At 34.4% G+C, this 5,767-nt stretch overlaps 1 protein-coding gene across 2 annotated transcripts in view; it reads right to left on the bottom strand.

Moving 5' to 3' along the window:
* Positions 1–5,606: 5,606 nt before the first annotated feature.
* Positions 5,607–5,767, bottom strand: part of LOC132696812 (ATP-dependent Clp protease proteolytic subunit-like) — a 2,055-nt gene continuing 1,894 nt past the window's right edge. For both annotated transcript variants that reach the window (XM_060661860.1, XM_060661861.1), the window contains exon 2: positions 5,607–5,767. This exon is cut by the window's right edge. The gene's annotated coding sequence lies outside the window, so the exon portion shown is untranslated.

Below are 5,767 nucleotides of genomic sequence, written 5' to 3'. Positions count from 1 at the left end.
CATTTGAATCATCCAGTTGGCTTCTTCAGAGCTTGACTAACTTACATGACGGATCCTATCGTCAACTTAAAAAAGATCCTTTGTCATCTATCGACCGCAACATTGAATCTGTGATTAAGGCTGCTCCTCTTCAGATTTACAAACCAAGATGACACAACAACACATTCTCTAGCAAAGTATGTAGCTTCTATAATAAAACTCTGCACAGGGTTCGTACTTAATTCCTTTCATCGAACAATTAAAAAACATTTCTGGTTAGTTTCGACGATCCTTCTTTACTAATGTCCCTATTCCTGAAATTCTCGACGTTATTTGAGATATATTAAAATCCGTGAATTTGGAACTGGTATCTTAATTGAAAAACGGCCAAATTTCTAAACAAACGTCGGGAATAGCTACGGGTTCTCCATTATCACCAGACCGATATAAGTAAGTAAATTAGTAAATATAAAGCGTTCCATCACAAAATACACTGTATCACAACCTTCCAAAGACCATGAGTCCGAGAGCAACCTCACACTTGCCACTATCGTCCTTCCTTACATTTAAAAAATCACCGACCATGCATATGCTGCGAAGAATGCATTGGAGAGACCGGACGAAAAATATGAACAAGACTCAAAGAACATGAAAAACCTTAATTATATTTTTACCTTTTACCAATATTTACCTTTTACCAATTATCCGAGATAATGCCCTTCTTCCAACTCCTCCCCCCTCAAAACAATAGATAAGCATGGTACAGAGTGGAACGCGAGTCATGATGATTGGACTTAGAAAATTTAAACCTTATACACTGTAATATACATTTTCATTCACTTGGAAACTAATAGTAATCTCCCATTCTTAGATATTCTTGTCTGTGGGAAATCAGACGTTTTGTTTACAGAAATCCTACGCACACAGACCGATGCCTGGCATTGTCACATCACCATCCGGCGGCTTAAAAATCATCGGTTATTAACTGTCTTGTTTACAGAGCCGTAAGTCTATCTCCGCCCGAGTCATTAAATTAAAACACCTTACACTTGAAGCAGTTCTTCTTCTTTTGATGCATATCCATTTCTCCATTCCGTGCGGTCTGTATTATTAAGGATTGTGTATCTTGTATGCAGTACTGTGATGCCTCCTTCATCGGGGAGTTGAAGCCCTTCTGAAGGAATGTCATCCGGGCCAGTCGCTTTGTTATTTTTTGAATTACGTTGAGCTTTCTCAATCTCCGCTTTAGTCAACTGGGGGTCTGTCTTCTTCAAAAAGATTTGCTCTATACTTTTCCCAAACCTTGATCTTCTCTTTGCTGTCGACGGCCAACTGGTTGTTATTGTTGGCTGTTATCGCCGGTCTCATTTTTATGTATGTACCGGCAGTCTCCTTTAGCTTTTTGTGCAGATTAAAATCGCCATATTGGTTTGGCACTTGGTCTATTACCATCCATACAGATATTCGCCAAAATGATTTATTTTTATGGGGATATTTGGGTCAAAATAGAATACCCGGTGCAGTGGGATACACTGTAGAAGGCACAGGACAGATCAATCTGCCACTTCGCGATTAACTTTTCACGGATATATCGATAAAAGAAAAACTGTAGTCCGTCTCACGTCCGAATGAGACGCCTAAGGGAAAGGTGGTTGCGGCGACTGCGGTGCGTGCCGTCAGCATCCGAGTGCGTGTCCAGCATTTTTCCGCGCGGTGAGAAAAAATATGGTCACGAATCCGACGTTATATTACGTGAACCACATAAAACTCGCAGAAGACAATGACGGGGATGAGAATAAAGGCCCCGGAATGAATTTATCCAGGCGAGTGTTTGTGTGTGTGTGTATGAGGAAACCACTGAACTCAAACGCCATGTGCATCACATATAACAGACTACTCTTATATATTTATTGTTTATATATTAAATAGCCTAGCTATTTGCAAGAAACATTTTTATAGACTATTACGAACCAACTGTTATATTCTTTTCGAGCATTCAATAGATACACAGTTATTACTTCCTTCTCATACAAACTACGAGTGTCAACCTTTGAAAGTAGTGATGAAGATGACGAATACAAAGGAAAAGTGCCGGAAGTAACGTCTCCATCTTTTGATATCACCGTAACGGGGCTCCAAAATGGAAAACGATTTTTAATAAGTAGAAGTAATAGAGAAGATCGTATTTTAATCACATCTCTGGAAATAGAGACCTATTTACAGCAAATTATTCTTATAAACTTTTTTACAAAATAGTTTTTGATTAAATTTTTGTTTTTGCATGTGCAATGTACTTACCACACAAAATACATACGTTTATTTATACGTATTTTAAAATTATGTTTCCTTTTTAAAACAAAACAAATCTTTTATTATACCGTTTAAGCTTTCGTTAATAAGAATTAACAAAAATAAAAATCTAAGCATATGTTTTTAATTCTTTTCTGACTCACTTTTGATATAACGTTATTATGAAGTTCCTGGCTGGTATGTTTTAACCAAGCTTGACTGTGTATGCAGGGAGTATATATATTTTAATGGAACACATTATATATTATACAAAATCATTTCTTGTATAATATGTCCTACATCCAAGTTTTTAAGACATATGCGCTTTTAATATAAAAGCAACATAAGAAAATAAGATAATATTTTAGAATTTATAATTTATATCTTAGGTGGCTGTGAAGTGCCAAAAAACAAAATGACAGTTACCAGTTAGAGATTTAGCAAAAGTTACATTCTGTAACTGTCACTGTCAGTTATAAGCAAACATTTTGTTTTTTGGTGAGATTATTTTATGTTAAAAGCTATTTATATGTGAAAACCATTGGATTTGGGCATGGGACATAATGTACCAGAAATTTGCAGATTTTTAGAGGTTTTTATTAAGCGCATAATATATACAGGGTGCATTACAAAAAGTCTGCAGCACCCTGTATACATAAAAACATATCGTGCAAATAGCTTACTTTTATTTGCACAACTTTTTGACGTTTTTTTTCCCAAACCTTAAAAAGAAGTTAAAGAGTTGGATATTATAAAAATCTACAAACAAATACAATACAGAAACAATTCATAATAAGAAAAAATATAAAATATCCTTCACTCACACTACTTATACACTGGGGCAAGTGTAATTTTTTATAGGCATTTTATAGCTGCTTCTCATGGTACTAGTCCACCCATGTTTTAAAACTCGCTAGTTACTCTAGTAATATAACTGTGCAAAAGGTACTCTTTTTAAATGATTCTTGTGATTCACTATCGGCTCAATGTGCACACTGTGAGAATACCATAGGATGGTGTGTGCTAACTCCTTTATTTACAGAAATTCGCAGTGTCCACAACATAAAAGAGTAGTTTTTCATTTTGTTGGTAACTGATTTGATGCGACTTTACCAAGGCAGATTTTACTACTCTAGTCTGCCGAATAGAACCACAGTCTGTTATTAAGATATTCCTGTTCGTTTTCTATATAAAAAAAGGATTTCCTCTGTTTTTGTTAGATTCAAGGGTCATTCTCATCAATATAGGACTGCATTTTGCTTGCACAATCAGGTGCAAGCAGTCTTCTGGTCAACATCAGAATCTGTCACAACAAGAACCATATCATCTCCAAATAATTATAGTTGGATCAATATTTTCAAATTAGAAAAATGGTCGGCCCCAAGAATACCCTTTTTGAATACCCGCAACTCTGCATCCGTTTCCCCAAATAAGATGTTAGGCAAATTATAACTCGGTGGGGGCGAATCTGCTGGGTGTCTCCCTATTACCCATTTAGGGTAGGGTTTGTTGGTGTCACTAAATTTTTTAATCCTTTACTCCAGCTATTTCAGTGGGAGATTCTATAAAGTAGTCATTAAACCTTTTTTTTTTAGTTTTTAGGCTGTTTCCTTCCTTTTAATATTAATTTCATCGTTAATTATACAATACACTGTTTGTGATTTATTAATACTCCTCTCAATCATTGTTATGGTATCATTTTGATGTTTGTGCTTTTTAATAGCAAGGTACTCCATAAATTTGTTTTGGACCCTTTCGACACCTCTAATATGTAAATTATAGCTTACCGTATGTAAACAAATGCGTCACAGAGAGGTATGAGGGTTTCAGGGTTAAAGAAGTCCTTAAGTCCACCTAATTTGTTACATTGGCTAATGATCTTTTGTATGTGGTATTTCATCGAGAATGAATCCGATGTTCCTCATCTCCATTAAGTATTGATTAATATATCCACAATTTTTTTACAGTAAAAGTAAACCTCGGAGGAATGAAACGGAAACAGAATCGATAAGTCCAGATTGTCCAGAATGTCAAACTCGATGAGGGATGTCCAAAATATAATATGAAAAAAATTAATCACAAATCTGAGACCTGCATATTTATTATTGGATGAACTTTTTCCTCATTCCATTTAGTGTAAACATATCTATAAATCATCTCTCCCTTGTTGTTTACAAAAATTTTAACCATGCAATCAAGAAAAGGTTAAACAGACACGTTATTATACCTTGCGGAATATTCTAAATAATAATTTACACCAGTTTCCTAGAGTCTTTGTTCGATTATGTTATAGTGGTCTCCTTACAATAGCTAGAAATCTAAAATTATGTTTTATATGACGTATAAAAAAACTGTTAGTTTATAGTATAATATGCAACAAGTGCGGTAAACGGAATTTGACCCGAGCGGAGCACAGCGGAGCGAGTGTTTCATAAAACAATTTTTGAAAGAAGCTGAAATTGTTTTTTTTGCTATTTAGTATTTCAAATTGCTTCTACGTTGCCGAATATGTCCCAAAACATTTGTTTTTTTAACAATTATATGCAAAATAAGGTTTTTCCCAAGTTTATAAAATTAAAAATGTTAAAATTGTGTTTATTCTGTTGTTTATATGACATATCCAATAATATATCTCTCTCTGTCTATCGTACACAGTTAAAAAGAGACCACAATAGCAGAGCCGATCGGAAAGATAAACAAATAGGTTAACTAGTAAATATTTTGTTTGAAAGATAATCTATTATTATCTTTAAAATTATTTTTTTAAAATGTGATTTTTTCGTGACGGTCGTAGAAAAAGTATAGTATGCAACACGTTTGGTGAACTCTTTATCTCACTCGTTTATTCAGCACTCGCTTCGCTCGTGACAAATAAATTAGTGAATCGATTGTAGTTTACCGCACTTGTTACATAATATACTATAAATCGGCATAGACATTTCTTTGCCTTATCATCTTTAAAACTGTTTCCAAAGAACACTAAAGTGCTGATTGGGTTTTTCGTCACAGAATTATCTCTATAATTACTTACTTTCCTTTTCTTTTGTTTATATTTTATTTTTCTTTACTACGGGTTCTCTCGTTATACATTGTATTCTCAAAAAGGTAAGATTTTAGTTTTGTATACCGGGTATTATCTATATCACGTATCTCAATTCTCAATAAAGACTATTATTATTATTATTATTAGATAAGCAATAAATTAGAGCATCAGCATCCTTCTAAAGCTAACACTACAAGAGCGTTGCAGGACAATATTTTCGATTATTTGCCCAGCGATTAGTAAAATTAAACAAATTTATACAAAAATAGTTATTTTTATTTGGTAAAGTGCACGTCTATAAAGAATTTTCAGATCGGTGCATCGTACAATTTTCTCTCGTGCGCATCAATTTGGACAGGTGAAAATGATTTGACAATTCTATTTGGGGTATTTTCCCCGAAGACGCTCCGACGTGGGGAACCGTCAATCAATCATGGCGCTCGGTAAATCGGCTCA

Source organism: Cylas formicarius, unplaced genomic scaffold (assembly GCF_029955315.1).
Source record: "Cylas formicarius isolate icCylForm1 unplaced genomic scaffold, icCylForm1.1 PGA_scaffold_1__22_contigs__length_36826433, whole genome shotgun sequence".
In the NCBI taxonomy this organism is placed as follows: Eukaryota; Metazoa; Arthropoda; class Insecta; order Coleoptera; family Brentidae; genus Cylas; species Cylas formicarius.
This window is presented reverse-complemented; position numbering and strand designations above follow the sequence as displayed.